Consider the following 25,991-nt stretch of genomic DNA (forward strand, 5'->3'; position numbering starts at 1 on the left):
ATACTCCTCCTCCCATATATCAAGTACACATCCCCAGTGACCCTGGTCATAGTCACATTCATTGAACACTGAGCCCCATTGCTGCGCAGGCCATTGCCGTGCATCCCTGTGAAAGGAGGTGGGGGAGAAGGCAATGTGAAGTCCAGGAGAAGAAAGGCGTATGAGCTGCATAAGGCTACATGATCTCCGTTTCTGTGTATTCTTGTTTTTTTCTTACACGTAATGTACATTATTGGATAGAATGTTCTTTATTTTCTATAGTAATAGTCTCCAAAAATAAATACCCACTTTATGTTTTTCTTTGTATTAGGTCATCTTTGTGACCTTGTTAATGATACTATTTATACCACATTTATTGACATTTTCCTGTAGGTTTTTTAATCATAATTTTAGGGTTTCATATTTAACTTTATAGTGCCCATCTCTGTGTCGATCATGTATCCCAAATTGATGTGTATCACTTACAACCGTTTCTTACTATTTAGTATTACCCATAATATTTGTGGATAGAAGGGCATGTTCAATATGTCCACATATATCAGCATATTATGTTCTGTATGATGTTTTCTATTGAGGACTGATTATGACCAAAGTTCTGCTAGGCTTTAATTGTCAGAGTTTGTTAAAATATAGTCATGGATCCATTTGTAGTTAACTACAAACAATGTACATCACTGCTAACCTTGGTTTTTATTTAAAATACTAAAGGACTCAAATTCTTCTATAAAACTCTTTTTAAAATGTGTTTGCTCTGTGTTCACTTGCACTATCGCTAGAGAGAATCTCGATATTAACTTCCCTGATGCACCCTGCTGTTATTTTTACTGAGTGCGGGTCCCTGTTGTGGCAGGGTGAGGGCCATGAGCATTTCTCTGGTCTTTTGACTGAGCCTCATTCCAAGGGGGTCCTCCTGGACGGGGCTCTGAGATGTGGTTTCTACCTGTTCCATTTAGTCTGCAAAGGTTCTACGGATCTACACGTTCTGCCTGCCCTTTCCCATTGGGCAGAGAACTTTCCTTCCAAGTTGTTCATTCCCTTGCTGCAAAGGTTCCCCAGGGCCTCAGCTACGAATCATTATGCTCTTCCTCTTCTGATGGAAGACTTCATGCCTAAATAGAGAGCTGCTCGGGGCATGACTTTAGACTTGTCCTTTTAAAGATAGATTAAAAAAAAACATTTTATTAGGGGCTCATACAACTCTTATCACAATTCATACATAAACATACATCAATTGTACAAAGGACATCTGTACATTCTTTGCCCTAATCATTTTCTTTTTTTTCCTTTTATTTTTTTACATTTTATTAGGGGCTCATACAACTCTTATCACAATCCACACATATACAAACATCAACTGTATAAAGCACATCCACACATTGCCTGCCCCAATCATTCTCAAAGCATTTGCTCTCCACTTAAGCCCTTTGCATCAGGTCCTCTTTTTTTTCCCTCCCTCCTCGCTCCCCCCTCCCTCATGTGCCCTTGGTAATATAGACATCGTTATTTTGTCATCTCTTGCCCTATCCGGAGTCTCCCTTCCCCCCCTTCTCTGCCGTCCATCTCCCAGGGAGGAGGTCACTTTTGGATCCTTGTAATCAGTTCCCCATTTCCAACCCACTCACCCTCCACTCTCCCAGCATCGCCCCTCACACCCTTGGTCCTGAAGGTATCATCCACCCTGGATTCCCTGTGCCTCCAGCTCCCATATGCACCAGTGTACAACCTCGGCCCTATCCAGTTCTGCAAGGTAGAATTCGGATCATGGTAGTTGGGGGAGGAAGCATCCAGGATCTGGGGGAAAGCTGTGTTCTTCATCGGTACTACCTCGCACCCTGACTGACCCATCTCCTCTCCTAAACCCCTCTATGAGGGGATCTCCAGTGGCCGACACTTGAGCCTTGGGTCTCCACTCTGCTCATCCCCCTTCATTCAATATGGTATATATATATATACACACACACATATATATACATATATATATCTTTTTTTTCATGATGACTTATACCTGGTCCCTTTGGCACCTCATGATCGCACTGGCTGGTGTGCTTCTTCCATGTGGGCTTTTTTGCTTCTGAGCTAGATGGCCGCTTGTTCATCTTCAAGCCTTTAAGACCCCAGACACTATTTCTTTTGATAGCCAGGCACCATCAGCTTTCTTCGCCACATTTGCTTATGCACCCATTTGTCTTCAGTGATCCTATCATGGAGGTGTGCAGCCAATGATAGGATTTTTGTTCTTTGATGCCTGATAACTGATCCTTTCGGGACCACTCAATCACACAGGCTGGTGTGTTCTTTCCATGTGGGCTTTGTTGCTTCTGAGCTAGATGGCCGCTTGTTTAAAAGATAGATTTTTACCAATTGGTATTGAGCCTTAAAGTCATTTTGTTCTTCTCAGAGTCAGGAGTGGTGGATCTTGGTGCATGGGGCAGTGACTCCTCATCTGTTACTGTAGCCATGATCAAGGGATATAAGGAAATAGGGTTTTGTTTATTATCTGCATCGTAAGGGATTGTTCTGCAAGAAAACAGTATTTTTTTAAGTCTGTGCTCCATGGAGATGCTATTTACTTTAACCCAAGGAACATTTAACTGTTTCTTAAATGTTTCAGACTCACCTTATTGAGTTTAAATATCATCCAACACATCTCCAGAGAAGGTAAGAACTTGCTCCTTTTCCTTCCTGATAGCAGCTCTCTCTCCCAAAATACGATGTTTGTTGTTTTAAATGTAATGATCAAGGACCTAATATGAATCCCAAAGCTATGAAGACCATTTATAAGGAAGCAGGGACACATGTTAGTGCCCCATTTCAGGGCATTCATACGCTGTCAAACACAGCAAAGGAAGTACACACAAAGTAGACAACATAGATGAGAGTGAACTTCTAAAAATCAGACATTTATGTGCATCAAAAGAGTTAAAAGGGAAATCAAGCAACAAATATAAAGCAAAAAGCTCTTTCAATTTTAAGCTGCAATGTATATCTGTTCCGTGTACAACAATAGACAACTGCAAATATTATTGCATTTTCATAAGCCATATTTTCTATTATTTCCATCTTTCAGAATTTTGAGAGATGCAGTGCACGTTGATTAAGAGACTGACCAAGCCCAACCTCATGAGATGGGGGACTGCAAAAGAAACCCAGACATCTGAGTCTAGAAGAGTTCGATGTGTTGCTTCTTCAGAGTACAGGGAGACAGCAGGAGATCATTGAGAACATGTGTACCAAACATGTTAGGATAGTGATGTGTACATGAATAATGTCATGTGGTTGACACTTAAGAAGACCCCTATTAATCACTGCTATGAAATTATGATATGATCATGGCAGTGACCTGAACTAGTGTGCAGCTCTGTGGTAGTCACCTAATCTGGTGTCAATTTAAGGACTGAGAGTGTAAGGGTGGAGTCTAGGTTGTCAATCTGAAGATAGCCAAAGGGACCTCTGTTGGCATGACCTTCTGAGAATTCTGATACTTCCTCTTTGGAGGAAGAAGACACCTCTCTCTCTCTGCTACTCCCTGGGAGACATTCCAGAAGACAAGCCACATGGACAGAACCAGACCACAGAAGCCAGAGAAGCCACAGAGACTTCTGCCAGGGCTAAGATATTCCTAATGATACTGGATCCAAAGGCTTCCTACCCACTGGCCTGTGATCTTCTGCATTTGGCATCATTGCATGTGTTGTGTGAATCTCAAGAGGACTTTGCAGATTGATATCAGAAATATGGGCTAATATCGGATGTATGGACTTGATCTGGACTTTGCTGAGATGTTTTTCAATGTTCAATTGCTCTTGTATATAAATATCTTTCTTATACACATATGTGTGTCCATGGATTTCTTTCTCTAGTCTACCCAGATTAACACAAGCTACATCACGGTCTCAAGCTTGAATCGGTTAGACAAGCACCAAGAGCAGACAGTGAGATGGGGGTTGATGAAATGAACAGGATCAAGTGATGCTCTGCCAGTGTGCATATGAAAAGTGAACCAACTCAATGATCTCCAAATGAAAATTGCTAGAGTGTCCTGTGCTTTCACCCCTGGATTGCAGTGAGTACAATGTGTCTTCACTTTAAAGTAATTGCTTATTCCCTTCAGCAAATTCTGGCACAAAGAAGTCCAGGTGATCAACACCTAGTGCTTGGATTTCCCCACCGTAAAAAGAAACATTAATTTGGAGGTGTACAGATTCTAATTAATCAGCAAATGAGTGTTGTCAACCCTCAGTCTGAGGAAAATATTTTAAACTTTATGAGGAAAGAATCTATAAACTACATGTTTATAGATGTCACAGCTTCTATAGCCAATAATATGTACCATTTTCCAAAATTAGACAATCCTTGAGTTGAGGGAATAAATGTCAGGTGAGACCCATGAGCAGCTGTGATGTGGCTGTGCCCAGAGCACAAATGGAGAGGCTGTCTGTGGTTGGAGATGCTCACATTTCAATGGAACCAGAGTCCCAGGGCAAGGGACATTTACAAGAGTGTCTGTTTAATCTCTAAATGTCGAGGATCAGTTGGATGGATGGACCTAATTATAATGACGAGTGCCTCGTGGGTTTCAGGAAAAGGTCTTTGGTTTCAAAGTCGAAAATATTGTACTTGACTCTTACTTTGAGCCTTTTCTTAAATGATTATTTTTCATTTACTGGTTTTCTCCATCTTTGTACTTGAAATCATGACTTGACTGATTTTTCACTATTCCGGATATTCTAGCAAACCAGGGAGTGGTTTTCTATTCAGAATCTTGCATTTCTTAGAGGCTACTGAATTAAAATATTGTCTTGTCTGGGGCCCAACTTTTCCAGGTGTCACGTTCTTCCCTGAGACCCAATAACACTTGAATCACTTTACTTACACTGAGGTTGACCTCGATCATCGGGCTCTGGGATGTAGTGTGGGTATAACAGGTAAGAGTAGTGGGGTTGGTGATGACCATGGCCCAAGTTTGGGAAATCCTGGCTGCAACAGATTAGCAGAGGGACAATGTTGACTGGAAACATTCTGCCTGAGGCTTCAGGTCAGATGTGTGCAAATAAACTGCAAAACTTGGAGTGGAGCTTGTCCTTTGGGCACAGCATCTGGTTTACCCTTTCCTGAGTGTCAGAATTTGGACTGAACAGAACCCACCGCCACGTGATTCCTTTCCTCAAAATTTCATTAATTTCTTTTGGATTTTTCATTGATTCACAGAATCCAGAAACATAAGGGAATCTCCTCAAGAGTGGAGTATGTGGAAATTGGAACTGAATGGCTTCATAGAAGAGTTGGACCTTTGGGATCTTATCAACCACAACACCTTGGGACTAACCTGATATTCATGCTTCTCAAAGATGTCACTCCCACACAAGGAAAACTATTAAGGCTCTGAGGAGGTTAATTAAGAGGTTTCAGGGTATACAGGAAAAAAAGGACCTTGGAAATTGTGAGGTCTGAAGATGACTTGGGGTCCAATTGATGGTTTTAACAAACTATATTCTGCCCACTCTCTGGGGCACAGGACATATAGGAGCCCAAGGCAGGGCAGGAACAATGAGGACCTGGAAGGAAAGAACACTGGGCTCAGAAATTCTGGGCACTCTTTGACCTCTCCCGCACACCTCTTGATAAAAACTTCTTCTGTTATAGACTAATATGCATATGAGTTCAAACATTTACCCTACCATGAGCTCAGAAGATAGAGGGGGTCTGGTCACTATCACTTTCTGTTTATAAGGACAGGACATCCTCATATGCAAATTATATTTCAGGTACTAGGGTACAATTTCACCCTTCGGGTGGGAAAGCTATCAGTTCTCTTCAGACAGGGCTGTAGGTCTCTTGGGAAAGCAGAGGTGTGGTGTTAAGATGCTATTGTTATGTGTTCTCCTATGCTTGGTGACAGTTCCCCAAGGTGAGAGATACAGATATCTGACCTGGGTCTATGGGGATAGTTATGACTTCAAGTGACTGACATGGAACATTTGTTTTTGTTTTCAGGGGTCCTGTCCCAGGTGCAGCTTCAGGAGTCGGGTCCAGGACTGGTGAAGCCCTCCCAGAAGCTGTCCCTCACCTGCATTGTCTCTGGTTTCGCCATCACAAGCAGTGGTTACTGCTGGCACTGGATTCGCCAGACTTCTGGAAAGGGGCTGCAGTGGATGGGAGAGATATGCTCTAGTGGTAATACATATTATAACCCGTCTTTTCAAAGCCGACTCTCCATCACCAGAAACACATCGAAGAATCAGTTCTCCCTGCAGCTGAACCCCATGACTGCTGAGGACACGGCCATGTATTACTGTGCAAGGGAAACACACAGTGAGGGGAAGTAAGTGTGAACCCAGACGCAAATCTCCCCTGCAGGGGAGACACTGGGCAGCAGGGGGCACGCAGGATTCATGAGCACAGACACCTAGTCCTAGACAGGCACAGATAGATGACAGGGAGGATTTCCTGTTGGAATTAGGGCTTTCTCACTTAGCTCTTAGCCTCCACTGGGACAGTTTTTTTTTTTAATTTTGCCATCTTTTTTGTTTATTTTATATTGAGATGCAAAGTGCAAGGTCAGTAGTTTGAAACCACCAGTTCCTCCAAGGGAGAAAGATGAGGCTGTTTGCTCCTCCAAAAGATTAATAGTGTCTGTAACCCTACGGAGCTGTTCTACTCTGTCCGAGAGTCACTGTGATTTGGGATTCACTTGGTGCCAATGGCTTACAGTTATCAAATTTCTGAATTTGTATCTTGTTTTGTTTGTTTATGTCCATTAATTGCTTTCTGTGTATTCTGTATTTTGTTTAATCATATTTGATATTATCAGGAATTGTTCTATTTTTTCCATCATCCTGGTCTCCATAGAACTTCAATACATCGTGTTTTCATTTTAATTATATCATCCTTTTCTGTGACACCTTTTATGATATTATTTATAAAATTATTATTAACATGTTAATGGTTCCCTTTTACATATATTTTGCTGGTTGTGCTTCAATTTACAAGGTACTTTTATAAAAATAACCTTAGTCTCCCTTCAAGTTGAATTACTCCCCTTCTTGTGTACTGCACAAAATATAACTGTTGATTTCTGTAAAACCAGTGTGTGAGGTCACTGACAAAAGCTCAGCTCACACACAGGCTCTGTGTGCAACAGTCGTTTGCTCTCACAGAGAAGAGACAGGGCCGGCTCATCATCAAAGTAGGCAGCAGTCCTCACAGCCAGTGGCTTCACCTGTGGCCAGTGCAGGAATGGAGGTTTGCAAGCATGTCTTGTTTGTGCTGCAGTTGTAGAATAGTGTTCCTTCCTCAACAGCAAACATAGAGAAATAGGGTTGTGCTGTGAGCTGAAACCTCCTGGAAGGCAGGGTGTTGGTTGTGTTGTTTTTGTTGTTGTTGCTTGGTGTATTTAATGTCATGTGAAGGACAAGCCGTTTGCTTGTTCAGCATGAGCCACAGGGTGTGTTGCAGGATACCAGCTACTAAAGAGTGCTTTTGGTTCCAGAAAATCCTGAGAAAGGCGGTCAACTCGCAAGATCCTCACATTCCAGTAGCCAGACTGACACATCTGAAACACACCTAGGTCTGTTATGGATTCTGGGCAAGGGCCGCAGACTATACTTGGACTGCCTACTTCCTCAATTTAAAATTCCTATTAGAGTTTATCTCATGTGTTTTGTCATTGGGGGATAGCATTATTGAATTTCTGTGATATGTTTTTCTGTTTGACTGTAGATGAAAGCCAGAATTGATGTACATAAAGAGACAGCAAGTAGAATAAGGGCTTCTGGGGCTACAGTTGGGGGTGGGGGAGTGGAATAAAGGAAGATGATGCCATTAGTTGAAGAAGGAAGATGATGTTTTGAAGCTAATTGTGGTAGCAGTCATACAATGCTGCTTGATGCACTTGAACTACTGATGAACATGACACCTGTATTTTCTCCCAAAAAAATGGTTTTGGAGGGAAAAAAGTGAGAAAATAATTAAAATATTAACTAAAGACTATTCCATTGCTAACAATTTTTACAAATTCAAATTTTGGGCTTATTTTCGGGTTCAATGTTTTAGCTAGCTTTTTGAAGTGTTGCTGTACCAGCAATACTTTCCATCAGTTTCTGATTGTGGTTGAAAAACTATGTCATATTTTTAAAGTTATTTTTCTCATACACGTGCAACAAACTAATATTTTCATCACTCTTCTCATGCATAATTCAATGGAGAGGGAGGTGGTTTATTGTACCAACCTGGTAGATAAACACATGTGGGGTCAATTGAGGGGCGGAGGGATAAATGACTCGGTGAGCCTTGCCTTTCTAGTTTTTGGGTCTCTTGCTTTCTGATGGTTGGACCAGATTGCAGATCCCTTACCAGTGCCATGCTTGATCTGGCAAGGCTCACTTCCTGCAAGAACATCCCCAAGGACACACCGCATGTACCTACCCCAATGCAGCCTTGGGTGCTGGAATAGCTCTGTGGAGACCCCTGCCAGCGCTGAGATGCTTACACTGCTCACTGATTCAGTTTTCCTCCTGCAATCAGCCTCATTGCATGTGTTTTGTGACATGGAAGAGGACTTTGTGCATTAGTGTTGGACATATGGGCTAATGTTGGACTTGTGAACTTGGGTAGTACTTGGTTGTGATATTTTCCTGATGTAAACTTACCATTTATATAAAACTTTCTCTTATTCAAATGAGTTTCTGTGGACTCGTTTCTCTAATATACCCACACTAACACAAATGGAATTAGATTATTACTGTGTTCAACAATTATCAACAGCTGAAAATTTTCCTATCACATGTCACTGAAACCCATAAAAAAGAATTCTGACTTGTCAATTTCCTCCTTAACATGGAATAAATAACTCTATAACTCTCTTGCTTTAATTAATTTGAATAGAAATCTTCTTTAAGTACGTTTCCTCTTCCTGTGGAAAGAATGAAGCCTAACCGGTGTTCAATATTTGATTGTTTTTCAGGCAAATTTCTTTCTTGATCGGTATTTTATTGTGGTATATATCTCAATCTCAAAATCTAGATAAATATCTACATGTATATATCGTACTTCCTTTCACTGCAACCAATTCAGAGTGTTTGCAACTTGTATCACACTCTATGTCCAAAGTATTTTATAGTGAGGGAGAGTCAGTGGGAGTCCAGACATAAAACTAACCTCAGGGGGTGGGCTGACTTGCAAGGATATAAGAACCCACCCACTCTGGACCAAGTGAAGAAAGAGGTGAGCACGGGAGCCTGGATAAGGACTGCAGTGCCCGGTCAGCTAGAACTGCTGTGCTGACCACTATGGTAGCTCTATGTGGACTCATCGTTGCAGCCTTTGTGACAATCCATCTCATTGAGAGTCTCTCCCATTTTCATTGACATTCTACTTTACCAAGCACAAGACCATTCTCTGGGTTCTTGTTCCTCCTAATGTAATGCCCAGATAAGTGAGATAAAAATCTTACTTGAAAACTTACAAGAATTAAACAAGATGTGCTTACTCTAAGACAGAACTTCAGGCAGCCCATGACAGATTTAACATTATTCTCTAACGCCATGTGTTAGTCCAGGCAGACTAGAGAAGTAAATCCATGGAGACACTCACATGTGTATAGGAAAGAGCTTTATATCAAAGAGTAACTGTATATTAAGAAAACATCCCAGCTCTGATCACATCTATAAGTCCAATATTAGCCCATATGTCTGACACCAATCTATAAATTCTTCTTCAGACTCACACAACACATGTAGTGGCAAAGATCACACGCTAGTGGGTGGAAAGTCTTGTGGATCTGGTGGTGGTGGAAGCATCTCAGCACTGGCATGGGTCTTCACATTGCCTCTCCAGTGTCAGGGCTCTGGCTATTATCAGTGTAGCACCATGTTGCTTTGTAAACAGGAATATTTCAACAGGTAGAGATTCTATCTGGGTCTGGCTTCCAGTGAGCTATTTATCATGCTGTGACCTGATTGATAGGCTAGACTCCATCCCTTCCCAAGTTGACAAGAGATTATGAAACTGCCACACCATATCCCAAATGCGCCAATTCCTTGATATGTTTTATGGGGTATTTGGCTATTATAGTAGCCACTCTTAGTTTGCACAACTCTGGGAGGTGTTTCTGGCACTGAAGATGGTGCCCAGGGTTACTATTAAAATCACACAATGCCTAGGACAGAATCCCATAGTAAATACTCAAGGAACACAAAATAGTAATAGTACTTGCATTGAAGAACTCTACTTAATGACTTAAGACCAGTCATCATGCACAGAAATGTTCACCTGTAGAAAGTAAAAATAGATGCATATAAATTGTACATAGGTGAACCTGAAACACAGAACTATGTGAGCATAATTAAATCCTCAACTTCTAGCCAAAAGGTAGACAGTTCAAAACCTTGGCAATTCAGTTGGTTAAAGACCTGATATGGTTATCCAATTATTATTACAGAAAAGAAAATCCTTTCAGACAGTTCTCTTTCATGTAGGGTCAATACGAGTCTTTAACTGTTTTTGCACCCAAACAACCTTGGATGCTTAATGTTCTATAAATATGTAGATAAGACTTTTGCAACTAATAACTAATGAAGGCACAGGGAACTTCAACGTAAGAACAGTTATAGTGTATTCTGTTACATATTTCTTTTTCTAAGGAAAAGAAAACATATACCCATTCCCCCAGCACTGTCATTCAATCTGGGAAGAACATTGTGTCTTTTCATTTGTTTTGATGATGTTACGTGCCACAGAGACAATTGCAATGCTAAGTGATTCAATGTAAAACTGAACTAAATCATGCCTAGTTCAGTACCATAACCATAACGAATATTTTTAAGCTTATTCTTAGAGTCACTGTATCAATCCATCACCTTCTTCTTCACTGATCCCATGCTTTATCGTGGATGATGTCTTTCTCAACAGACTGGTGTCATGATAGCCTGTCCAAATTACATGAAACAAAGTCTCATCATCCTTCCTTCTAAGGTATTCCTTGGCTGTATTTCCCTCAAAACAGATGTTTGTTATATTGATAGCCCAGTTTGTGGTGCTTTCGACATTCTTTTCCAAAAGGTAAGTGAATGGCCATAATTTTGGATATGGCCCCCCTTATTCAGAGCCCAGAGCTCATAGTCACATAATAGTATTAAAAAATCACTACTTGGCTTCTCAATGTGACATTTATAAAGCCCTTTATACGGGCTTCTTGGTGTAGAGATATATGAAGATATGGTGACACAGTGGGATAAGTATTGGATTGCTCACTGCAAACCAGCCCACTGTGCCTCTCGAGTAAGATGAGGTTGTCTTTTCCTGTAAGTATTTATGGTCAAAGAAGTTCTCATGAACATTTATAATCAGTCTTATAAGGTTCCCATGAGACAGGATAGGTGCACTAGCAGTGGGCTTAGTTTGAGGACGAGATCATTCGTTTCTTAGCTCATTCGTTTCTTGCTTGGTTTACTGATTTTCCCTCCGTGCAGAAGACTGTCTGGTGTCTTCATAGCTCTCAGAACTCACAATGGATACAGTAATGCATACATTAGTGGATGCGTGTGTTCAAATCAAACAATTCATATACAATGGAACCCTGATAATTTTGTGATTGCAAATGTTGGGATCTGGGCAGGGTAAAAATTCAGTGTATGCCTGTGGGCCACCTCACTCACATTTCTGACATATTTTTGCCATCCAACTTGCTTCAAGGACCAGCTCTGGAGAAGCTTCCTTGTGGAGCTGTGACCCCTGTCCATTAGCACCAGCAGAAGACTGGTGTGGTTTATTTTCTCAAATGATATGAACACCCACCTTCACTCCCCTCAAGATTCTCCTCTGGAACCAGAATTCCAGAGCCTGCTGAGCCAGGGAGACTTTGATACAGAAATGTCTGTCTCCATCCGCTTCCTTGTTTTGATGGTCCTAGGTCTCCCATCGGGTCAGTGGCAGGGAGATGCACTAGGTCACAGCAGATTTAAGGACAGATGGGATATTCAAACTTGTTTCCTAAGACTCCTGGTGTCCTGTCCCAGGTGCAGCTTTAGTAGTCAGGCCCTGAGGTGGTGAGACCATCACAGTACCTCACTCTCATCTGCACCATTACTGGGGACTCAGTCGCCAGCACCAGTGCCACATGGGAGCAGATCAGGCAGCCCTGAGAGAGGCTGTGAGTGGATGGGAAGGAGCTTCTACAGGTCAGAGTGGTTTAGCGAATACACACCAAATCTCAGAGATCTAGTCAGCAACCCAGACACATCCAAGAACCAGTTCTCCCTGCACCTGAGTTCTGTGACCATTGAGGATCCAGCTGTGTATGGCTGTGCAAGAAGACACAGAGAGAGAAGTCCATGCGAATTCCCACACAAACCACTCTGCAGCACAGGGGTGGGGTTGGACTGAAGGGAATTTGGGGCAATGGGTGTGCTCAGGCCCAAATAGCACAGGCCCAGGTTCCAGGAGCAGGTTCAAGTGAGAGCACAAATAGGATGGTCTGCTGTGTTTTTTAGTTTATTTTGTTAAAACAAAATTTGGATTTTAGCAACAGATTTAGCAGGAATTTCAGTAGGAATCATTCTATTTTCTCTTAATTTAAAAGAAAAAGAAGATGAAGCAGCAGCAGCAGTGGTAGTGGTAGTAGTAGTAGTAGAAGAACAACAACAAGAAGAAGAACAAGAAGAAGAAGAAGAAAAAGAAGAAGAAGATTGCTGTAAAGCTTTAGAAAGGAAATAGTAGAGTAAGGTAAAAAGTTGTGAAAAGAGGAAAACAATTATATTCCATGAAATAAGTGCTAAAAAGTGGTGAGGTGGAAAACTGGAAAGACCAGGGGTAGAGTGCAGGGATGGCCTCATTGGAGTGGACAATGATTTCTCTTCACTACAGTTTGCTGGGTCATTCATGTCTGTGCCTTCAGGTTTCAATCCATTAATTTGCAAAGTGAAACTGTTTTCAAATCTCTCTTGAGTGGTTCACCTGCCTTTGCTTTATGAAGCATTTTATGTTGTGTGACCATTGGCTTATATAGAAATACATCCTTTCCAGCCTCTTCCCTAATATCTGGTTGATTTACATTTAGAAAAATCAAAACACAGTGAGTCTATTCTGAGACGTTTTCAGAGGAGAGTGCCTTAGTGATTCAGACATGATAGTGTGGAGATGCTTCTCTTGATCACATGGCTCATTGTGATTGTCCTTGTTTCCTTGGGTCTATCTCAGTTGCAGTTATAGAGGCTGGACCCCAAACACCCAACTCACTGCTGTCCAGTCACTTAAGAATATTAGAAACCCTATAAGGCTCTGGTTCTCAACCTATGGTTCAAGACCACTTGGTGGGGGGGGGGGGATGGGTGAACGACATTTGAGGTATTTACTCGTGCCAACATGTCTGGTAAACACATGTGGGGTTAAATGAGGGGCTGAAGGATAAATGGCTCGATGATCCTCACCTTTCTAGTTCTTGGGTCTCTTGCTTTGCCATAGTCGGACTAGGGTGCAGCTGCCTTGGCCAGTTCCCTGTTTCAGCTGGCAAGGCTCACTTCCTGCAAGACATCCCCAAGGAGAAGTCACATAGACCTACTCCAGTGCAGCCCTGGGTGCTGGAGCAGCCGTGTGGAGACCCCCGCCAGCTCTGAGATGCTTACAGGTTCACTGATTTGGCTTTCCTCCTTCAGTCAGTGTTATTGCATGTCTTTTGTGAGATATAGGAGTGCTTTATGGATTGGTGTCATACATATGGGTTAATCTTGGACTTGTGGACTTGGGTAGCACTGGATTGGGATGTTTTCTTGCTGTGCACTTAACCTTTATATAAAACTCTCTCTTATACATGAATTTCTATAGATTTGTTTCTCTAAAGTGCCCAGACTAGCAAAACCCTTTCACAGTGATCACCTAAGATCATCAGAAAACACATTTTCCAATGGTCTTAGAAATCAAGACACCACTCCTCCATCCATCTCCAGGTGGGTATACCCACATGCAGATGCACCCACATATGGGTAACTGGTGTGATGACATCATCGCGCCTACCCCATACAAATACAAGTGTATGTGAAAGGGTTGGCACCATAATGTGCTTAAGCGGACCAGTAACACATGTGTAGAGAGCAGCTACTCTGTAGAGATCAGTTGCTTTGTTGCAAGCAGTTAGCTACTCTGCTAAAAGCAGCTACTGTGTTGAAAGCAGCAGTATTGGAGGTAAAACGACACTTCATGAATTATAATTATTGGGTAAATGTAAAATCCTGTACCGTGAAATCATCAACTACAGCAAAAATATGTGGATATCTGTACCATGGCAACTTAATCCTGACGCTGATTGGTCTTGTTAAGTTCAGCTATGGTTGATAGGAATATTACTTCCTTGTGAGAGTAACAGGTATGTAAAAAAACACAAACAAACCAAAACCACAGAATGGTAAATCACAGGAAACTTTAACGAACTCTATTGACTGAACTGTGCCGTGTATCACCTTTTGTATTATTAAAGCGATTGTTTTATATTATTTTCATTAGAAAACCATGCCATGACAATGAATCATGTGGAGAAGAATGTTAACAAAATAAAATATAGCGAGGATTTTTTACAGTATGTATTTATCTCAATATTTACAGCAGGAATTGAGGAATCACAATGTGTTGTTTGTTGTGAAGTTCTATCAGCTGAATATATGAAGCCAAAGAAACTATAACGCTATTTTGTTAGCAAGCATCTGAGTTTGCCAACAATTATACCAACTATTTTAGAAGCAAAGCTCATGGACTCAAGAAAGCCAGACTTGACACTGGTGGCAAAACCACAAACCAAACGTTAACAGCCAATGAAGCTTCATACTTGGTGGCACTCAGAGTTGCCAGAGCTATGAAACCTCACACCATTGCTGAGGATTTATTGTTGCAAGTGACCAAAGTCATTGTTTGAGTTATGATTGGAGACAAACTTGTTATGAAATTGAGTTCAATTTCCTTATCTAATGATACTGTCCGCAGAAGAATAGATGACAAGTTTGCTGATATCCTTGATCAGGTCATCCCAGAAATTAAATCTGCTCCACTTCCAATATTTAGCATCCAGTCACTTCCAATATTTAGCATCCAGTTTGATGAATCTACAGACATTGCAACCTGTTCCCAGTTACTGGTTTACCTGAGGTATATTAATGATGGCAACTTTAAAGAAGAGTTTCTTTTTTGCAAACCTCTTGAAACGACAACTACTGCAGATGATGTATTTGACACAGTTGGTTCATTTCTGAAAGAGCATAAGATCTCTTGGGAAAAGTTTATGGAGTTTACTCAGATGGTGCTCCAGCTATGCTAGGATGCCTACCTGCATTTCAACGTTTGGTACTGAATGAGTCACTAAAAGTCAACGGAATTCACTGTATGATTCATCGGCAAATATTAGCAATGAAGATGCTTCCACAAGAGTTACAAGAAATAATGAATAGTGTCATAAGTTCTGTCAATTTTGTAAAGGCGAGCACTTTAAACAGTTGACTGCAACTGCAGAACGAGATGGATGAGCACAATAATGCTCTGCTATTTCACACAGAAGTAAGATGGTTGTTAAGAGTAAACGTTTTAAAACGTGTTTTTGAGCTTTGTGATGAACTCAAAGCATTTTAAAATCAGAAGGCAACAACGCAGTTCAAAGCACTTTTCAGCGATCAAAGTAAACTACAGAAAATAGCTTACTTGGTTGACACATTTTCCATCTTGAATGAGTTAAATTGATCACTGTGAGGAACAAATGCAACATGACTTGATTTTCTAAAAAGATCTGATCATTCCAAATGAAACTTTAGCTTTGGCACAAAAAAAAGGATGAAAATAAAATTTATATGTTGCCTAACTTATCTGCTTTTTTTGAGGAACATGACATTGAACCAGACAAAAGAATGACGATGATCATTCCTATGAAAGAACACTTGCACATGCTTGCAGATAAAATTTCATTGTACTTTCCAAATCTACCTGACATTCCATTTGCACTTGCTAGAAACCCATTCACAGTCAAAGTTGAAGATGCTCCGGAGACAGTTCAAGAGGTGTTCATTGAACTCATTAACAGTGAGGCAGCACAAACTGATTTTGCTACAATGCCAGTTACAAAATTCTGGATCAAGTGTTGGCAGTCATATACCTATCTGAGACTGTGTTGCATCTTCTTCCATTTCCAACAACATATCTGTGAAACAGGGCTTTCCAGCTTTTTGGTTATCAAGTCTAAATACCAAAGTAGACTTCGTTGTGCTCTTGCAAAGACTGAGAACTTCTGATCTGGTGAGAAAGGTTTCTCAGAATTTGCATGGACGCTGGCTTTTTATGCATACAGTCGCAAAATGTAACAATGCAGTTTATTGTCATTATATTAAAGACTGTTAACCATGCTACACCATGCTTCAAGACAAAATTTCATTTATTTGTAATCAGAAATAAATATTTCACAATACATAATTACATATTGTTTTTGTGATTAATCACTATGCTTTCATTATGCTCAATTTGTAACAAAGAAAATGCATCCTGCATATCAGATATTTATATTACAATTCTTAACAGTAGCAAAATTACATTTATGAAGTAGCAAAGAAAATAATTTTATGGTGTGGGTTCTCCACAACATAACATGAGGAACAACTGTATGAAAGGGTCATGGCATTTGAAAGGCTGAGAACCACTGCTATTGGACAAGGGCTAACTGGCCGTTTTGGATTTCTGAGATCGTAAAACTTTTCAGGATCATCTTACTCCGAAAGAGTAGCTGGCAGTTTTTAACTGAGGCCCATGCAGTTAGTAGCCCATTGTATAATCCACTGCACCATCAGAGCTTCTAGGCATAGAATCTCTTCCCTTTCTTTTTCAACTTTTCAGAAAGATGCTGGGATCTGAATCAGAATTGCATTATAATTAGAGATCACTTGTGGTGTGTTTGATATTTTCACAAAGTAAAATTCCCTATTAAAGAGTATGGCTAATTTTTCAATTTATGTCTTATGGTATCCTGTAGTAGTGTTTTTTAAGTTTTCTTTGTACAGATGTTTTTCTGCCCAGGGTTTTTCCATTTTATCTTATAGTTGGCTCTTGTAAATGGTATTATTTTCTTGATTTCCTTTCCAGAGCGTTCTCTGTTGGTACACGGAATCCAAATGGACTTTTCTATATTGACCTATGGCCTGTGAAATTGCTGAACATTTCATTTGGATGCAATGGTTTTTTGTAGGGCCTTGGATTGTCCATGTTTAGAGTGATACCATCTCCAATTATAGTTTTACATCTTTGCTACCATTTTCAGCTTTTATTAGACACTTGTTGATCAATAACTGCCATAAAGACTTGCAGCATATTATTAAATAAAAGTGGTATTAAATGGTATCCTTATCAGGTGCCAATATGTAAAGGGAAAAATTTAATTAACTAACCATCAAGCAAAATGTTTGTCATTGGCATTGCATTTTGCTGTTTAAGTCAAATTAAACCATGTCACTCTCATAGAAATGTTAGGAAAAAAAGAATGAAACACATATGGGTCCTGCTTCCTTCTCACAGTTGTCAAGTTTGAGCTCTTAGGTGCAGTTACTGTGATGTTCTATATTGTTGAAGTTCATCCTTTTTTCAATATTTTGCTTTATCAAGCATGATGTCCTTTAATGGACAGATCTCTCAACAAATGTCTAATATACTTAAAATGAAATTTTCATAGTATCCATTTATGACAAGCATTATAATTGTACAACTTCTAAGCTACAATTGACAGTGCATCAAACTATAAAATTCTTCACTAGCACTATAATTAAAATGCATCATTTTACTTTTAAACATCCTCATTCATTTTTCAACTTTCAGTGGCATATGAGACAATTAAAAATAAAATAGCTTGGATCTGGTAAATATTAGTTCTCAAATAGACAATGCTTTTTAAATGTTGAAAGAGGTCCTGGGAAACAAATATGCCCAGGGAAACGCATCACTTGTCTATGGCTTCTGTGTATATTGATTGAGGTCCAAGTGAAATGAAATCCTTGACAACTTCAATCATATCTCCATTTTTCATGGTAATTTGTATTGGTCCTATAGTGAGGATTTTGGTTTTCTTTCATCGAGCTGTATTCTGTAGTTAAGGCACCAGTCTCTGATCTTCATCAGTACGTTTTTCAAGTCAGACTACCTTATGGCATGCAGTATTAAGGCATCTGCATACTACAGGGAATTAATAAGGCTTTCACAAATATTATTTCCGTGCTCTTCTATATTTAGGACAACTTCTTAGATTATTTTCTTTTTTTAACATTTTATTAGGGACTCATACAACTCTTATCACAATTCATACGTATACATACATCAATTGTATAAAGCACATCTGTACATTCTTTGTCCTCATCATTTTCAAAGCATTTGCTCTCCATTTAAGCCCTTTGCATCAGATCCTCTTTTTTCCCCTCCCTCCCTGCTACCCCTACCTCATGAGCCCTTAATAATTTTAAAATTATTATTTTGTCATATCTTGCCCTATCCAGCATCTCCCTTCACCCCTTTTCTGTTGTCTGTCCCCCAAGGAGGAGGTCACATGTAGATCCTTGTAATCGGTTTCCCCTTTCCAGCCCACTCACCCTCTACCCTCCCAATATCACCCCTCACACTCCTGGTCCTGAAGGTATCATCCACCCTGGATTCCCTGTGCCTCCAGCTCCTATATGCACCAGTGTACAACCTCTGCTCTATCAAGGTAGATTTCGGATCATGATAGTTGGGGGGTGGAGTGGAGGAAGCATTTAGGAACTGGAGGAAAGTTGTATACTTCATTGGTGCTACATCACACCCTGACTGACTCATCTCCTCCCCTAGACTCCTCTGTGAGGGGATCTCCAGTGGCTGACAAATGGGCTTTGGGTCTCCACTCTACACTTTCCCCTTCATTCACGATGTTAAGTTTTTTGTTTTTTGATGATGATGCCTTATTCCTGATCCCTTTGGCACCTCGTGATCACACAAGCTGGTGTGCTTCTTCCGTGTGGGCTTTATTGCTTCTGAGCTAGATGGCCGCTTGTTCACCTTCAAGGCTTTAAGACCCCAGACACTATCTCTTTCGATAGCCAGGCAACATCAGCTTCCTTCGCCACGTTTGCTTATGCACCCGTTTGTCCTCGACAATCGTATCATGGAGCTGTGCAGCCAATGATATGATTTTTTGTTCTTTGATACCTTAAAACTGATCCCTTCGGGACCATGTGATCACACAAGCTGATGTGCTCTTCCATGTGGGCTTTGTTGCTTCTGAGCTAGATGGCCACTTGTTCACCTTCAAGGCTTTAAGACCCCAGATGCTATCTCTTTTGATAGCCGGGCACCATCAACTTTCTTCATATTTACTTGTTCAACTGCTTTGGCTTCAGCAATTGTGTCGGGAGTGTGAGGATCATAGAGTGACAATTTAATAGAAGAAACTATTCATGTATTGAGGGAGTGCTTCAGTAGAGGCCCAAGGTCCTTCCGCCACCTTAATACTAAACCTACAAATATAGACACATAGATCTATTTCCCAATCCTCATATATATATTTGCATGTACATGTCTTTGTCTAGACCTCTATAAATGCACTTTGCCTCCTAGTTCTTTCCTCTATTTCCCTTGACTTTCCTCCTGCCCCACTATCATGCTCCATCCCCACCTGGGTTACAGCTATACCTCTTCTTTAAGTAACCTTGCCCTTATCATTCCGTACCAGGCCAGCCAATCCCCACCTCGCCACCAATTCGGATCCCATGTTGTTCCCTTGTCCCTGGGTTTGTTAACACCACTTCTTTACGCCCAACCTCCCCCTATCCCAGGTACCCCCAGAACTGTCGGTCCCTTTGTTTTTCCTCCAGATAGTTCATCCAGCCTGTCTTATGTAGACAAACCTGTGGAGATAATAACATGCACAAAAATAAGACAGAGGAAAACAAAGCAAGAGTATACAGCCAGACAACAAAACAACAAACCACTGACAAAGAACAAAACAAAACACATCAAGATAGAAAAGCTTGTAGTTAGTTCAAGGTTCGTTTGTTGGCCTTTAGGAGTGTTTTCCAGTCCAGTCTGTGTGGGCACCACGCCCTGGCCCCAAATCCACTTTCAGCATTCCCTGGGGACCTTGCCACTCCATTCCCTTGCTGTTCCGCTGAACTCCCCCAGTGATTTGCCTCGGTGTGGTGGGATCAGGTCAGGTGCAATCTGCACACTGTGTCTCTGGTGCTTTCCCCTGTAGCGCCATTGGTCACTGAGGGGTATCATGTCTTATAGTGCGGGCCATGTTGTCCTCTCTGTGGACTGGCTGCTATAATCAGGAACATCATCCTCACGGCCTGGTGGGCAAGGCTGTGCTCCACTCTCTCCTCCTCCCCTTCATCTGCGCCCGTGTGCTCTGATCCGATATATCCCTCTGCCCGAGCTGTAGAATCAATGTCGTCCTTTGAAACAAATTCTTCTTGGGGGAGGGGCAGGAATCCACTTAATTTTTGGTGTTGGGGCCAGCCTCCCAGACCTCTCCACTGGTTCCCTACTCCACGTCGGAATGTTGCATTCACACCTTGCGGCACTGGGTGGAAGTCTGGTCCCACTTTCCCTGTGGAGATATAAACAATACACTCCCCTTGGGTGGGTTAGTGCCCCATGCCCCAGTTCACCTTTTCTTCCTTATATTCATCCTTTTATTTTTCTTTCCCCACCTCCTCCCCAGTTGTCTACTGTTTGCATCCCTGGTTTTGATCTGGTCTCTGCCATACTACACAGTCAACCCAAAAATGTTAGTATATAGTAACTTTTTCCCCTAGGCCACTTTAACATTTTTTAAAATATTTGCCTCAGCGAGATCATGTTTTACTTGTCCTTTTGTACCTGACTTACTTCACTTAGTATGATTTCATTCAGTTCTTCCCAAGCCGGTATGTGCATCATAGTTGAGTTTCTTTCCCTGTGATCTCTCTTTCTCAGAGTGGTGTGTTGAAGTCACCCACTATAACTGTCGGGTCTGTGATTTTTTCTTAATCTTTTGGAGTGTTTGGTTGACATAATCAGCTGGTCTCTCATTCGGGGAATATATGTTTACAATGCTTAGTGGTTCATTGTCTATGATTTCCTTGAGCATTAGATAGTATCCCTCCTTATCTCTTTTTATGGTTTGTACTTTGAGGTCAATTTAATCCGAGATTAGGATTGCAACCCCTGCTTTTTTTGTATTGCTGTGTACTTGGTAGGTCCTTCTCCAGCCTTTGATTCTCAGCCTATTTTTGTCTGTAAACTTGAGATGTGACTCCTGTAGGCAGCAAACTGATGGGTTGTGTTTTCTAAGCCATTCTGCTAGTCTCAGTCTTTTAATGCCTGAGTTCAGGCCATTGATATTCAGGGTTATTATCTCCATCTGTGAACTCTGTGATGCCATTTTATACCTTTTGTTTTGGGAGTTTTCCTACTTTCCTTTCTCATTAGTGTGTGTTTTTTGTGTGTACCATTCTTGACTTCTTTCCATCCTTAAACCATTGCTATCTTGGGGTCTCTTTTCTCCTTGTTGTGCTCTGGGTGAAGTTGTTCTATGTGGTGGTCTCTTATTTGTGCTTGGTGAGTGTTGTTCATCTGCCCATACTGAGTCGGCGAGGATCTTTTGTAAGGCTGGGTTTGTTGTAACGTATTTTTTGAGTTTTTCCTTGTCTGGGAAGACTTTTACTTCTCCATCGATCTTGATCGATAATTTGGCTGGGTAGAGTATTCTTGGATTTGCGTTGTTTTCCTTCAATTTGTGGAGTATGTTACTCCACTCTCTCCTTTTTTTCCCATAGTTTCTGCTGATAGGTCTGAGCATATCCTTATGTGGGAACCTTTATATGTGACTGCTTGTTTTTCCCTGGCTGCTCTCATGATTTTCTCCTTTTCCTCAAAGTTGGGTAGTTTAACTATTATGTGCCTTGGTGATTTCATCTTGGGGTCCCGTCATGCTGGTGTTCTTTCTGCCTCCTGGATGGTTGCCTGGTTTTCATTCATTAGGCTGGGGAAGTTTTCCTCCAAGAATTCTCTCGCTATTGTAGCAGATGATTCTTTGTTGTGTCTTCCTCTGGTAGGCCAATAATTCTAATGTTCCGCTTCATAGCATCAGACATAGCTCTTAAGTTTTCTTCAGCTTCTCTGATGCTCTTGTTAGATTTTTGTTCACGTTTATTAAAGTCTGCTTGGCTGTCCTCCAAGACACTGATAGGGTTCTCTGATTCCTCCAATCAATTTTCAAGGAACATGATTCTGCTATTGTTTTTCGTTATCTCCTTGCTAAGCTCCTGTATCATTTCATCCTTTTTCTGTATTGTTTCCCTCATGTCCTGCATGGCTCCAAGCAGCATTCTGAGAATTTCTTTGTGTGGCATCTCAATGTCTGCTTCTTCTATGTATGTTGTTATGTTCAGGACATCTTCTGCCTTTGTCTTTTTTTCTCTCCTGTTTTTTCGTTGAGGTCGTTAGGGGTGATGGCATTTTGCGTTGAGTTATTTTAGAGGGACCAGGTGCCATTTTCTAGTCTCTCTCTGGAAGACTTACAGGAATGCTTCTTCGAACTGCCTACAGCTGATTTTGCTATGGTATTAACCTACCACTTTATCTTCCTGTGAGTTCCCTATCAGGGGAGTACTCCAGATGGCAGGTCGGCTGCCTGCCCCAGTGTTGCACAGGCTGGGCTGATGTTCCTGTTATTGGTTTGAATGTTGAAAAGTGTTGGCTGAGCTGCCTTAAGTCCCCAGGTACTCAGGCAGGAACTCTCTGGTGAGAAGTCTGAGGAGTATCCCCTGGAGAGCAAGCAGGCCTTTCCCTAGCCTTTGGCTATCTATGCAGGGTGGAGCTCACCTAGCTGGGTGTGGCCAAGGTGCAAATGCCCTAGGGCAATGGGACTGCCCCATATGTCTGCAAAGGACCATGAGAGAGCAGGGTAGGAATAAAGAGCAGGGGGAGAAAAATTAAAATGTTAAACTAGACTCTGCAGGGGTATAGGGAAGTGAGGGAAGCAAAAGCAACTATGTAGCTGAGTCCCACTCCCTGCCTGTGGAGCTGCAAGGGCTTACTCCCTGCCCCAAGCCCCAGCTGCTATATGCAGCTGAGCCCCAAGAGTAGCAAGAAAGCTGCTGAGCAGCCCCCAAAGAAGTGGGGGGACACAGAGCAGAGATGTTAACAGATGCAGCAGTGTAGCTGAACCCTGATTCCTGCCTGTGGAGTGTTGAGTTTAGTCCCTGCTCAGACCACGTAGGCACGGCAAGCTGTGGCCATGACATGAAAAAGCTGTGCAGCCCTCCAAGGCTGTGTTGGAATAGAGAGCATAGATATAAACAGAAGCAACAATGTAGCTGAACCCTGATCCCTGCTGGTGGAGCTGCCAGGGTCCTATCCCTGCCCTGAGGCAGGCAGGGGAAAACTGTGGCTGTGTTTAGACCAAGCCCTGCTACAGGCTCCAAATGGTCCTGGCTCTGGCAAATACATTGGCTGGGGTCCAAATGGTCCCAGCTCCAGCACATACAGGCTGGGCTAAGGGCAAGCCCCTGGCGGCTTCCACTGATGTAAGCCAAAACCCACAGTCCTTCAAAACCCAGTGGATATGTGCCTACTTATCTTTATGATGCACCTCCTGTGATCCAGCAGTGTTGAATTTCCCTCTAGGCAACTCTCCTGGGCTGGATTCTGCAGAGTCCCCCTGGCATGTGTCACTCCCTTGCCATCGTCCTGTGTGCTCGAACTGATAGTTCTTAAATTGGGGATAGGATTTAGTGCAACCTCCAAACCCATTCCTTGATCTATTCTTTTATTTGATAAAATTAAAATTATATAACTTGGGAACCACTGTATAGGTCATATTGTTCCATAGTTCAATTCTGTCAAAACTAATTGTGCAATTTCTTGCATACTCATACATGTTTTCCAAATTATAGGGTTCCTTCCTAGACTTCTTGAAATCATCTCTCTTTTTTCTCCTCCACCCTTCAAGCACCCTAAAACCTTGTTATGCTTTCTTTCCCTGTGGGCACAACATCCCTAGGTTTCATTTTCTGAAAAATAACCAAACAAATTACACTGCTTCAAGACGGTGAGCTACAATGGCGGCACACCTCTGAGAAACAGTCTAATGTAGATGAGTATAAGCAGACTGCAACAGAACAGCCACACAGAGTTGCCAGGATAATATGTCTTAACACAGCACACTTGCTGTACCAAGACTTGTTTGTTAGACAACCAATAGTAGACAGCTCTTGGTACAGCTGCTTTCTTCAAACCCAGACACCATGTGTTTTCCAGCTTAAATCCTCAGGTTACAGTGAGTCTGGGGTAGAATCCAGTTCCCCCAGTGGAGTTCCCATTTGGGGATCCCACAGAAGCAGCTCTGCAGCATGACTTGTACTCTGAGAGTCAGGATTCAGTTTCCCGCTGTTCTGTGACATCTGACCTGGCTTCCCAGGTAACCCCAGAGTCCTAGGTCAGCTCTGCTCTCCGAGTGCAAGTCATGAAATACCCTCCCTACCTGTTGATCCCAAGAGCACCTGCAGTCCCTCCTTCCCCCACTTGGCTGTCAGCTCTCCTTTCCCACACCCCAACAGACACGCACTTATGTTCACCCAAAATTGACTGTTCCATCCCCCCTCTTCAGTGCTGCCCATCCCCTACCATCACTAAGCCTCACCCCTTTGAGAGGGCCACCACCCTCTCCAGGGGACCTCACCCCAGATCCATATTGCTACTACTCAGCATCCTGCCCCCTTTCCCCCACCAATGGATTCCAGCTATCAGGAGGTCAGGAAGTGCCCTCTGGCCAAATGACCTCCACTATACTTACCTTGAACAGAGGATTTGTGGTTCATGGCACTGGTCCAGCACTTTCCCAGGCGATCTAGCTCCTAGCCAGAGGGCCTGATGACGTGCAAACTTGAGCTTGTGCCCTTTCTGCTGCTTTTTCGAAGTGGAGTGAACTTAAATAGCATTTGTCCTTTTGTGCTTGACTAACTTCACTAAGCATGTCTTCCAGATCCTTCCACGACTAGAGGTGTTTCAATGCTGCTTTTTAGGGATTCATATTATTTGTGTTTACATCAGAGTTGTTTTTTTTTAATGTATCCACTTTTCTCTTGATGGGAATTTAGGCTGTTTCCAGTTTCGTGCTATTGTGAACTGTGCTGCAATGATCATGGGGGAACACATGTCTGTTCGTCATCTCTTTCTTATTTCTTTGGGGTATATGCCCAGTAATGGTATTGGTGAGTCAGATGGTAGTTCAATTTCCATATGTTTTAGGTATCGCCATATCTCCTTCTATAGTGGCTGTACATATTTACATGACTACTAGCAGTTGTGCAAAAGTCCTTATCCCACCAGACCCTGTCCAGCCTTTATTGTTCTGTTATGTTTTGTTTTTAAATTGGGATACATTACTGGGCCTTAGTTGGTATCACATTGTTGTTTTGATTTCCAATTCCTGAATGACTACCGACCTAGGACATTTCCACATGTGTTTATTAGCCATTTACCTATCATCTTGTATGAATTGTTTGTTCAGGTCTTTAGCCCATCTTATCAAAAGTTTTTTTCTTGCTATAACCTTGTAAAATTCTGTGGATCTTAATCATTAGTCTTTTATATGATGTGTCATTACTAAATATCCTTTTCCAGTCTGTGGGTTCTCTTTTTACTCTTTTATTAAATAAACTCTATTGATTTACACAAGTGTTTTCTTTTTCATTGGTCCCATTCATCTATTTTACCTTCTATGGAGTATGTTTCTTTTGTTAATTCTGCCAGCCCATGTATTCCCTGGACTAATGATGCTGCTAGCTCTGGATTTTACATGTAGGTGTTTAATCCACCTGGAGTTATTTTAGTACATAGAATGAGATATTTCATTTCATTCTTCTGCAGGTGTATATCCAGATTTTCCAGCACCATTTATTGAGGAGGGCACCTGCTTCCCATTTAATGTCTTTTGGGCCAATGTAAAAATCAATTGTATGTGGATGTTT

The sequence above is a fragment of the Tenrec ecaudatus genome, chromosome 3 (assembly GCF_050624435.1).
Source record: "Tenrec ecaudatus isolate mTenEca1 chromosome 3, mTenEca1.hap1, whole genome shotgun sequence".
NCBI classification, from domain to species: domain Eukaryota; kingdom Metazoa; phylum Chordata; class Mammalia; order Afrosoricida; family Tenrecidae; genus Tenrec; species Tenrec ecaudatus.